We start from the raw sequence: 13,177 nt of genomic DNA, 5'->3' as shown, positions 1-13,177 counted from the left end.
CTGGCTTTAGTTTGGTTATGATCGTATCTTTCTTACTTATATTTCTTGCTGGATTAAGGAAGGTTGAATATAAGACTGGAATGGAGTGCTGGGGGCAGAGGGCTTAAACACTGCACTAAATCTATACTCTAAAAGATATCAGATGTATACATATATATACAAATATTTCAGCCAAAATCTTCTTTATAGTGGTCACGCCTTTACAGTTGATCCACATAGACTCGAGGACTGGAAAAAGAGGGGTTATTTCCTTCAGGGGATAAGCCAAAAGGATGAGTGTTCATCCTTTAAGTTTAAAATGGTGTATTACACTTTACAACCATTATTACTACATGAGAGTATATTGAGAGATGTGACCTGGGCCAGAGGCCAATGTGAATCTCAACAATCCTGAACAATTGTAGTGGTGTTTAGTCATTTACAGTTGATAGAGGCTCCAAGGATGCAATGTAGCAGGTCAGATTAATGTATGTTTGTTGAAAAGCCTTTGGTGAATCAGTTGAAATTTTTTATCACACAGCAGCAAGACAGAGTAGCATAGATCTAATAGCCTCTGCTCTCTTGAAAGAAAAAGAAAATCGACAAAAACAATGGTGATGGCCACAAGCAATAATCAGATCTGTATTTTAATGTTCTATATTTTGCTGGAGAAATTAGAAATGGACTTCATTTGGCTCCTGCAGGCAAAACCCTACTTCCTTCTGTGCTAGTTTTATAAATGAGCTCAGTTTCTGAGAAAATACACTTATTTATAATCATCACTTAACATTAGACACTCAAATTACTTCTTATTCTCCAATCTAGACTTTCATGATGTCACAAAAAATAAGCAGAAATTCTTTTACCTGACACCTAGTCATAAATCACGCTGATTAATTCCTATTCTGAATATACTATCAACACTTTTAAAAGGCATCATTTCTAACCTGAAATGAAATGTTTTCTACCTATGCAAATTTCCATGTAATCTGCATTTTTCTTTTGCTGAGTGCAGTGAAATTCTTTTTCTGAGACTAATTAACCTTCACATGTAAATTCCCAGAAACTGTTTAGAACTTTAAAGGCTCACAATGGGATTGTCTGTTGTCATAGAGCTCCTGGCATTGTATCCTGATAAAATTATTTCTTATTACCAATTCAGAATACCATAAAACACTTTCACTGTCCTCTTATTTACATAAAGACAGCTGAGTTACATTGTTAAATGCTGGGTAAGACTTGATCTATTAACTATTAATGGAATAAATATAGCAAGTTGTTATTTAATATGCAACTGTCTTGAGATTGTAATAGTTTGTAAAGAATAAATGTTTAATATGCAGTTGTATAATAAAAATGGTTGTAATTTGTGTCCTTGTTTTTATGATGTATATTCTATTCAGTATTGCCTGTTTTATACGAAATTCTTGTTATAATAACAATGGGGTCAATTTACTTAAGGAAGAAAATGTTCACTTTGCTATGTGAAATGCTGTTCAACTCTAAATACCCAGTCACATGCAAGGAAATAAAAAATAAAAAAACAGGAGTTTCTCTTGCACATAATTGGATAAGAACAGTAAATATTCATTGAGCCAAGTAAACAATTTCCCTTATGGCTTGTACAAACATATGGATATGAAATATATGCTGAATTACATCAAAAAACGTTAATATGAAAAGGTAGCCAAAAGGGTCCTCTTGTTCCCCTTTTGCTTTGTCTACAACTTGTCAACTGCTCTGAGTATTGTGCAGCCTGAGGTGTCAAATTTTTAAATAAACTCTAAGTCAAGTGGTCTTGTATGATGTTACAGTCCGTCCTATAGTTATGTAAAACAAAAACCCAGGAAATGAGAGGGGAAAAATAGCTCTGTCCTCTCTCACACCTCCTGGGCAGTTGGAGAGTGTACAGCTAGTCATGTGACTCTCAGCCGCCCTATAGCAGTGAGAACACAAATATTTTCCAGCATACTTACTAGCTTGCCTGTTCTGTAGGTTATCATAAAAATTAGGGATGCACAGATACCAGTTTTTCAGTAGCGAGTACGAGTACAAATAGTTTTCTTTTTGGTAGTTGCCGATACCGATACTGGAAGTCCCATTAAGGAAGCCAGGGGTGTGTAATGACTTGCCGCCCAGCTTCCTGATTGACGATCTGATGAGGAAGCATGGAGCTGGCTTCCTGGCCAATCAGAAAGCCATAAAGCAAGTCATTACACACCAGCCCGGCTTCCTGATACCGGAAGTTCTGGTATTGGGATAAGGATTGGGAGCATTTGGGCGAGTATGAATAGTCACCCAAATACTCAGTATAGGCGCCAATACCGATACTAGTATCAGTGCATCCCTAATAAAAATGGCAGCTGGTAGCACTTCCACCTGTGCATGTCCACAGGTACTGTGCAGCAGAGTAATCCGCCACCACTTTCTTTACAGTGCAGTGAATTAAGGGCACCTGGTTCCAGGCCTTTCGAACAACCTCCGCCCACCACCCTGCACCAGACCTCCATACTTTTTTGTCTCCGTATCTCATTATTTCCCTGCCAGAGAGGGAGAGTGACTGCCTTTACTGGACAGGAGGCTGGGTTGCAACTCAACCTGACTTTATAGTCCTTTAATTTGTGCATCTAGCCAAACGGTTCCATTTATATATAAATGTATATTCAGCAACACATTTAGCTAGATTTTAAAGGTAAATGTTTTGCTGAATGTGTTTGTGCATTGAGCTATCTGGCTTATTTCACATTTTGGCAAGACCCTGTTTGCTGTCACCTCATCGCTGCACAAGACCCTGCTTGCTGCTGTTGCACCTGACAAACAGTTTCTTACTTGCTACCACTACACCTTATTGCACTCTGCACCAGCTGATACTGCAGCACTGTACACTTCACTCGCCAAGAACCCACTATGCACACATTTGCCTATGCACTTACACCTACTTTTACATTTGCCTGCACTGATGTGCCATTCTGAACTTGCCAAAAATGCAGCACTATTGTGCACCTCTGTACTAGCTGACACTGCATCTAAAGGGAATTCTGCACTGCCAGCAATACACTTTTCTGCACTTTCCAAAATTGTGCACATTTGCTCTCACCAACACCACAATGATGTATATTTTGCACTTGCCAACAGCACAATGATGGCACTCACCAACACTGCAATGGGGTGCACTTTTGCACTTCCTTTTGCAACAATGATGTGCACATCTGCATTCGCCAACACCACACATTCATGCATTTCTGCACTAGCCAACAGTGCAGCTATTTGCATGTTTGCCCTTGATGATACCTCACCAGTACATTTTTCTGCACTCACTGTCACTGCATCAGTGCACACTTTCCCACTTGCCAATGCCACCACAATGACATGCATTTCTGCACTTTCCAATACTGTAACTACAGGCAATTTGGCACTTGTCAACACACACTTCTGTATTCATCCTATGATGCTAACTTCTGCACTTTCTGGCACTGCACTAAGACAACACATTTGTATTCACTAACAATACACCAATGCACACTTCTTCACTCGCCAACACCACAAAAATGTGCACTTCTGCATTCACCAACACTGCACTTCCATACATTTCTGCACCAGCGTACATCCCACCTCTGAACACTTTTGCATTTGTCAAACCATGTGCTCTTCTGCAATCACTAACACTGCAATGATGCACTTTGCTGCATTCACCAATACTGCACCGATGTGCACTTACTAATATTGCAGCAGTGCGCACTTCTGCAGGCACTCATGCATACTTTTGCACTTACCAACACTGCACCAATGTGCACTTTCTCATTCACCAATACTTCACCTGCTCACACTTTTGCAATCACCAATATAACAATGAATGTGCAGTCACTGATCCTACACTCATTTCTGCACTAGCCAACAATGCAGCTACATACATTTTTGCACTTGCCTAAAAGCAAAAACCTGCTTTTCTGCACTCGTCAACACCACAAGGATTTTCTCTTTGCACTCGTCAAATCCAAAATGATGTGCACTCTTGTATATGCCAACACCAACGTGCATATTTGCGCTTGCTGATACTGCTATAGCGTGTACTTTTGCACTCACCAGTACAGCATGTACTTCTGCACTCACCAGTACAGCATGTACTTCTGCACTCACCAATACTGCAATAATGTTCTTTTTTGCACTTACCAATTCTGCAGTGTTCACTTTTGCACTTGTCTACTGCAGTGATGTGTGCTTTTCTGCTCACCAATACTGCATCGATGTGAACTTTTACACTTTCCAAAACCTCAACTATGTGCATTTCAGCATTTACTGACACTGAAATAATGCACAATTCTGCACTCACCAACACCGATATATGCATCTGTAGTCATCCTGGTCAATAACAGGACCACTCTTGCTAGTTATGTTTTATGATCATGGTCGATAGTTGTCCATATGTTTCGATTATTGCTCTTGTGAATAAATTGTTATGTTTTTATAGTACTTTTCACAATATGTACGAAGGCTGAAAATCAAAGTCCCAGTCAAATTAGTGTTTTTTGGTTTATTAAAAAAGGATATTAGCAATTAGGATAATATTAACCAAATAGCTGAATTGATATATCTATATTCTGTGTGACACCTTTTAGAAAATATTACACATTTTTAAAGCAACTAAATTAATACCTTTCCTTAGCTTTTAGTGACAGATTTGTCTGAAAATAACCTATTAACAATTTTGCCTCTCTTTTGGAAGTTGGAAAGGCTGCTTATATTAAAAGCTTATTTTAAAGTGGACCCCTCCCAACTCCCACTTTTTTCTCTTGGCCAGTGAGACAGCCCATCATAGTGATGGGCCAATAGAAATGTGTGGGGGTGTGGCTTAGCAGCAAGCTCTAACATTACCAGGACGTGCTGGGCATTCAAGCAAAGCAGAGAATACTAAAAGGTATATTGGTGCCTGCATTTCATATCTGCCAGCTGCTTATTGCCCCTGCATATAATTAAATGTTAATTAAAGTGCACATACTGTAGGTGCCATTGGCTTCAATTCACTTCACCTTACTTTAGACTTTAACAAATCAGAACTAGGTTCACTTAATTTCTCTTTACCTCACTTTACCTCCCACCATGCTTTAATATAACAGTCCTTTAGTGTATGACTTTATGTATTAACTTTTCTTTCCTCTGAAAACAGTGCATTTGTTTTTGTACAGAAATAGATATAACTGGAACATTTATGCATGTTAAACATGTCAAATATTCCTTAAGTCTGAAACTATTCTACACAATTTATCTTTTATAACTTTAGCTTTTAGCACAAGGGCTCCCTGCTATCAAACACAAATGCATAACTGGAATGTGAATCAAATTCTAGTTTTTAAAGTCCATAAAAAAGTCATCTACCTGATTGCATAGTTGTGATTTCAAATGCAGTATATGATACAGTTCCATTGGCTACAATTTCTATCTTTAAATTGACCAAAAAATGTTTACATGCAATGTATCTACTTTATGTGTCATTTATGGTAAAATATCTATTCAATGTAATATAAAATCAGTGTTCCCTCTAGGCATCATGTCTGCTATAAAAGAATGAATATATTTTCAAGATTTTTACAGTGATAGTCGAAGGCTCAGGGAAGAAAAAATATCAAACTTAGTAACAGTAATGGTTAACAATGCATTTAACAAATAAAATATTTTTGTAAGTGAAGCTGGTAACTCATACAGAGAACCATGATGTACATATTCAACAAAACTTTACTCACCCAGTGTTGGGTGTGAGTAGAAGTAGAAGAAGAAGTACCATTTATTGACATATGGAAGAAGTCATCTTTTCTGTTGGGTCATAGTATAGTGACATAGGGGTCTATTCACAAAGCAGCCAAAGGATTTAGCCGTAGCTTCGGCCGATCCTTCGGGCTAGCTTCGGCCCCAGGACCCCTTCGGTTCAGTAGAACCAAAGGGCTGCTGTACGGGCTATTCACTATAGCCCGTACTGCTCCCGAACTTGGCCAAGCGGATCAGTCGAGCCGAACGCATATGCCTCTGCTCGGCTGAGCCGCGCTGAAAGCCGAAGCTGGCCGAGCGGCCGGCCTGCTTCTGACAGCTGAGCGGAGCCAGCCGTGAACTTACGGCTGGCTCTGGCCACTTGCAGAGAGATCAGCGTCCCTGGTTACCAGCTAACCAGGGACACTGATCTCCAGACAGCCTAACTCTCCCTGGCGCTCCGGGAGTCTCCCGCTCCCAGCCGCCAAGGAGAGAAACACTGCTTTTTCTTTTTTTTCTTTATTCTGACAAGGAGCCATTTTGGCCATAGGAATGCATTGCTAGATTCCTATTGGCTATTTCAATTTGCAATAGCCAATTGCAAACTAGCATTGCACCCGCTCTCTGCTGCAGTTCTCCATCAGGTCCACCATCAGGACTGACAGCAGCTGATGGCGGGTACAATACTCGTTTGCTATTAGATATTGCAAATTGAAATCGCCAATAGGAATCTAGCAATGCATTCCTTTGGCCAAATTATTTTTTTTGATTCTGACATGGCTCCATGTCAGAGTAAGAAAAAAAAAAGGAACAACAGTGTTTCTCTCCTTGGCGGCCAGGAGCGGGGGACTCACGGAGCGCCCGGGAGAGTTAGGCTTTTTTTGATGGCAGCAGAACCGCCGGCCATAGAAAACTGTTGGGCGGAGCTAGCTGTCATTGCTAGCTCCGCACAATCGTTTTCTATTTTTATTTTTCTACTTTTTTAACTGTTTTTCTGTTCTGCTCGGTCTCTCTGTGGGACCGAGCAGAACAGCCGAGCCGAATGCAGCTCAGCGGCATTCGGCTATTCACTCACTGCTATTCGGCATCTATGAGAATAGACCGAACAGCAGCGAGTAGCCTGCCGGAGGTGCGGCCCAGCCGATCCAGATGTTGGATCAGCTGAGTCGAACTTCTTCTGTACTTGGAACCGAAGCCACGCGAAGCCACCCGATGTACGGCTGATTTCAGCTGATATACGGCTGAAATCAGCCGTACCAGCCTGAAATCAGCCGTACCAGCCTGAAGTGAATAGCCGAACAGCGTTCGGCTCACTTCACTTTAGGTCGGCCACTCACTCAGCTGCCTTCGGCAGTTTAGTAAATAGACCCCATAGTGACCTGACTGCCTGATGACATGATCTCTCAGTGTTCCCTTCTCCACTGAGGATATATCAAGTCTCTGCTCGAGACAACACTACTTTAAGGTCCTGTGATGCTTCACTTTGGCCATTGAACAGCCACCAATGATAAAAGATATGTGCATGCATACTGGATTTACATTATCCCCTGCGCCCTGCTATATTTTCTGTATTCCTTAGCATGTCTCTTTTGCCTCTTCATGCCTGAAAACTCTCCTAACAATTTTTTTATAGGGGATTTTAGTTCTGCTTTAAGTATGCATTTGTAAGCAGTCCATTCCTTTGTTAAAGCCCAACCTTTAGAAATACCTTTTCATATTCCAGCATCTGCTTTTTCCAGTATTCACAAATCACTCTTACCACAGAATATACTGTACATACAATGGGTCAGGTGCAAACCTTTATTAGTTAGTGACAGGGGATCTCAGGTTATATTGACAGCACTTCATTTTCCTTGGGCTCCCAGAATAAATGATTTACTCACCACTACAGAAATAACTGATTTCTTTACAAATTAATGCAATCTTGGTATTATGCTAGATAATTTAAATGTTCCTTCTTGAAATTACAATTGGTTTTCAGAGTATGATGTGTTTTTCATTGATGGCCCTTCATCATTGAAGCAAATGTATTTTTACAAATGTGTAATAAAGATAATATATGTGATATCCTGTGAGTATAAATAATTTAAGAACCTGCTATTATACATATTTTGATGCAATCAAAATACCGATATGGTAGCTTTAGTAAAACATCCATATGAAGCTGTTACTTCTGACTGAAACCTTGAATGATCTTAGTAGACCTATATACTTTACAATTCTACATAAATATATTCTATGCATTAGACAATATACAGCAACAGTATAATTAAAAAGGGTACTTTTTTTATTAATAAAAAGCCGTCCTTGAGCTCCAATCAAGTGACTTTGTCTAGTCTGAAAGGAATATCTTGGGAAAATGATGTCATTTGTCTGTTACCAGGAGGAAGAAGCCTCCCTAAGTCTCCCAACTACCAATTATACCTCACTAGGTCTGTTGTAAGATTGTAACTTTATGACATCTCACAAAATGAGAGATTTATACTGTGTGTTATGTATGTAGCCCTCCTTTAAATCCAGGAAAGAACATGGTGACAGAGAAGCATTCAAGAACCTTTAATTTATGGCTTTTGCAGAAACATGTCTGTTATTTTTGGTTCTGTTCCTTTACTACTTGCATATGGATTAAATACATTTACTGATTTTATATATGCAATATTTGGGGGTTTTGACATTTGAACCTACGCAATACATCCCACAAAGCAATGCAAGTGCCTCAGGGAGCTATTAACAGGCATGGCATTGTATTGCGGGGTAATATGGATGCATATGCTCAATTTTATGCAAGGTTTACATTTGCAAAAGAATCCTTGGACCAAGATATATATAATTTATCCAGCAGGAGCTATGGGCTTTGGGTGGTATAGTCTAACAACAAATGAGATTAGTTTAAAACCATTTAGCACCAGCTTATTCATTCTCATTTTAAATCACTCACCCGACTTTAAATGTAGAATTAAAATGTAGCCAGACATATGAGAAGACATGTTTGTCTTACTGTTTGCTACAGCTGATAGCTTTTGCATGTAAAAAATAATGACTGCCTGTAATCTTCTACATTGAAGCTTCTGTAGCATCTGCATTTATTAATAACACTACTATGAAGCGCACGCCATCACACTTAATAGTGCTTTAAAAACAGGCTGGCAGATATATTTTCACATATCAAACCTCTAAAGATGCAATTGTTCAAGTGCTGCATTGATGCACCTATGTGTCTGTCTTTGCTATTTTCCCATGGATGATATAGTAATTGGCTCTTCCCTGGATATTTGTCAGATTTCACTTTCATCATTAAGACACAAAGTGCCGCAAAAGTCTCTGGTTGATGAAAAGAGATGCCGTGGATGGGCTAATCTGCAGATCCACAAGAAGCTTCACTGTATGAATTCTTAGCTCTGCATTACCCTTTGCAGGAAGGTTACATTGACATGATTTAAAACAAAGTCTTGACTGCATTTCCTTACTTTCTTTAAATGGTTATTCTATATGGATTTGTCCTTGACTACAATTTTTTATTTACCTTTTTTTGTGACTTTCTGATAGTGGTAGATGTGCATTTAAAGCTTGTTATGCTAATATTAAGCTTTCGAAATGTAACTTGTGTTATGGTGCAGGAATTGTGGTTGCACATATTTCAGCACATTTATGGGATAAATAACTTTTTTCTGAAAGCATTATACACTTATCACACCCCCAAAAAATTAAATATATATTGATCTTCAATTCAAAGCATAAACTTAAACCTTAATCTAAGTTTTAACCTCATGATGACCTCTAAAATTAACCTGTAACCTGAAGCTAACTTATAATAATGATCTTCAACCCCAGGTAAAATATATACTATAACAGAAATAAATACTATCAATGGCAGAACTAGCTGCTGTAACATCAAAAATATTAGTGGTTAACAGAATCTGGAATATTTGCCCATAGCAACCAATCAGCTTCTCTCTTCAGTTTTTTTCAGTTAAGTTTTGAAAATGAAAGATATTAGTTGATTGGTTTCCATGGGTAGCTGTTCCAGATTTTGTCTGCTTCAGTTTTGATAAATCTGTCTAATTGTGTTTTGGGGTTTTTGTTTGTGCTTTTGTCTTTCCCTTTAGTTGTTTTAGTGTATTGTTACAATTCAGTGCACAATTTAATATTCATGGCTTTCTTAGACGTATCACAAATTAAGAAATAATCACCAAGGCCAGTTATTAAAGCTGACAACTCGCTTTAATAAGTGTGTTAGCAAAACAAATGTAGGAGTTGCTACAAATGTTAATTATGAACAAATTGACTTTATCGTCACCTAGGAAAAATTGTAGCATGAAAGCATTACAGACCATCCTACCCGATGAGCCTATTTTTGAGATTAATAAAAAGTCAAAAAGGTTCATTGTTCTTCGTTGTGTAATGAAGGGCTTTTCAGACCTGACTTGCCATTGTTCCCAGTATTTCTGTTAACATTTGTTTACAGTTGACATACAGATGTATCTGTAAAAATGTATTGTGGAGTTGGTAGCTTTATTGTGTGACTGAAATAATACAAGATTTAATGCTCTGCCAGGGATTCCATCAAAACAAGAGGAGCTGTAGTTAACTCAGCCAGCTTTTAAAGCATTCACATTCAAAAGGGTGATACATCTGTACACTGCAAGTGTATTGACATCCAGCCCACATCCAGCTTGTTGTCAGCTCACATCAAGACAGCTTTAGTTGGTGATAGATCTTAGAGTACCAGCACAGTACATGTTTGTAAAGGAGAGGTTCAGAACTTTCAAACAGTCATCAGTTTTATTCTGTAGGCACTTGTTATGGAAACTGATTACTACAAGTATTGAAATAGCAGAAATTATTATGGAATATACTGTATTGCTGTTGTATGTAATCATCTGTAAATAATATATTTATACTTTTTGAGGTCTTTATAATCTGTGTGAGTTTTTACCAAAATATAGTGGAAAGTTTGGAGTTTAAGTGGTACCCTTTTTTGGTTTGTTTAACAATAAAATTCTGGAGCATGTTAGGTTCCTTGGGCACCTAATACCTGAGAAAGAAACCTAACTTGTTCCAAAAGCTTTCATCTTTAATAACTTAAGTCAGCCAATAAAGGGTATCATTTAAACTCAAAACTTTCTACATTATTTGAGGGCTAACGCCGTACAGGACTGCACCACTACTACAATTTTGGTAAATATATGTGTTAACTTGTAATGTTCTTGGATTCTCATTATAGTTACCCTTCGTTAAGAGGAGCTATGTTCCTGCACATTTATTCTGTTAAAGGGTCAGCCTGTTGAAGTTCTAGTGGCTAAATGCCATTCTGGAAAGTGGTCTCGTCAGACATGCCTTCCCTTTGATATATGTAATGTGCTTAGTTGTATAATTGGTATGATTGAGGGCTTACACACAATCATGTCTGAGTTTCTTTGACTTTCATTATTCACAAAAACATATTATTATTATTATTTTTTTTTTCTGGAACTCCACTGGTGCAATATGTTTATGAACTTCCCGGGTGCATCCGCCTGCTGCACACGTTGTAACAGTGACTCCCAGTTGGAAGGCAGTAGGTGAATCCATGGTAAGAATGCCAAACTGAAAAGACATTATGGAGATGATGCTAAAAGTCAGCAAATATTTGAAGACACCGGTATGCACAGACAACCTAAAAATTCAATTATGGGACACTTTTCTTACCTTTTTTTATTTAGTAATGACAAGTAAGCTGAAATAAAGGAATGAGCTTATCTTGAAAATGCACATGGCAAAAAAAGAGGGCCCTGTGTTCATTATAAGATGCACAATAAATTTATCATTTTCACTCCAGATGATATATACAGTAAATTACAATGTTCTTTCAGCTGTCTTGGATGCTAAGGTACACTCTTTCAGTTTAGTGGTAGTTGTGTTATTTGGAGGAAATAGGGGAGATGCAAGCTATTACCATGCAGCTCTTCCTGTTACTAGACCACAACCCTTGTTAACAACATAAATAAAATGATCAAAGGCAGCAGTGGGTTGAATATGCCTATTCATGATAGGTACCTGTCAGGCAGGGAAAACAGTAGCTACCTAGTCTCTGTAAAATATGTGGAAGTGTTGTGATGTTTCCAAACAGGAATTATATGCTAAAAAGAAATATTCTTGCTGATTGCATTGATAATTTAATTTATACTATTAAATCCCTGTTGGAAAACCAAGCTTTAGGTTTTAAGTATAGAATTCACCTGTTCTTTTCACTAAAAGATAGTACCAACTCTGACTCTAAAGTGTTTGATTTTTATGTGGATGTTTTAGTAAATAAGATGCTTTGTTTACCATACAATAACAAAGTAAATATATTATTGCAACGGTTAACATTGTTGCCACGGCTGTTTTTAAGACATGTAATCTTGCAAAAAATCATTTAGTTTAGTTTTGGATCTAATCAGATTTTTTTTATCTCTTTCACTTTTTGGGTTTCAGATCCGAAATTCGATTTGTTGGATTTTTTTTCAGATGTAATATCCGTCCGAATTTTTGTTTTGAAAAGATCCACAAGAAGCCACATGTAATGCAACCCCCAATAGCCCCAAAAAACAACTGATAACAGTGACATGTCCAATTTAGGTTTGTTTTGAACAGAATTCGGACAGATCCAAATTTTTGGTAAAGGAAAATTTGGATTTGTTCACATTGGGACACGCTTGAATTCGTATAAATATCCATTCGTAACAAAATGAAATTTACATGCCTACTGTTTATACATTACTGTAGACATGGCATCTTTATTGCATTAAATGCTGCCCCATTCAGAAGTCAGAAAAAAAATCAATGTGTAGTTTTCCACTGCTAAGGAAAAACAAGTTTAACATTACCATGCAGGGGAAGGCTGCCTTAGCTTTTGACATCCCTAGGCCAAGGTTGCTGCTCTATGGCAGCATTATAACACAATTATGTCCAACAGTCACCAACCAATTTCTACAGTCCATTTTCAGTGAGCAGGAGAGAATAATAACCATACAAACATTATGAAAAGCAGCTGATGCTTTCATACTGTAATGCTAACCAGAGCAGTTCTAAAGCAGTAGAACCGCAGAGGTTGATTTACTAAAAGCAAATAGGCTGTTCACTTTGCAATGCAATTTTCCCTAAGCTTTGTGGTGAAAAATGCCCAATTATGTGCTGGTAAAAAAAATAGTATTTGTGCTTCCACACAGTGGGATGATGGAACTCTGCAGAGCTTTGCCATATTCACTAAGCTAAGGGGAAATTCCCTTGCTAAGTGAACAGCCTTTTTTCCTTTAGTAAACCAACCCCTTTCTTTACTTTTACTGCAGGCGACCTCACTGCGTCAGTACTACTCTGTATCCCATGAGTAAAAAATGGCAACTTCCATCTAAAACTTTACATATTAGTATTCTACTTTTGTGACACATTCAGTTTAACATTCACTTATACCTATGATTATTTAATCCAATCAACCAGT

General features: G+C 38.0%; 1 protein-coding gene across 1 annotated transcript in view; it reads left to right on the top strand.

Moving 5' to 3' along the window:
• Positions 1 to 13,177, top strand: part of AFF2 (AF4/FMR2 family member 2) — a 449,088-nt gene that overhangs the window by 324,138 nt on the left and 111,773 nt on the right. The window lies entirely within an intron of this gene.

This window comes from Nanorana parkeri, unplaced genomic scaffold (assembly GCF_000935625.1).
Source record: "Nanorana parkeri isolate BGI_ZX_2015 unplaced genomic scaffold, ASM93562v1 scaffold93, whole genome shotgun sequence".
Taxonomy (NCBI): Eukaryota; Metazoa; Chordata; class Amphibia; order Anura; family Dicroglossidae; genus Nanorana; species Nanorana parkeri.
Note: the sequence above shows the minus strand (reverse complement) of the source record. Positions and strands in the feature narration are given on the sequence as shown.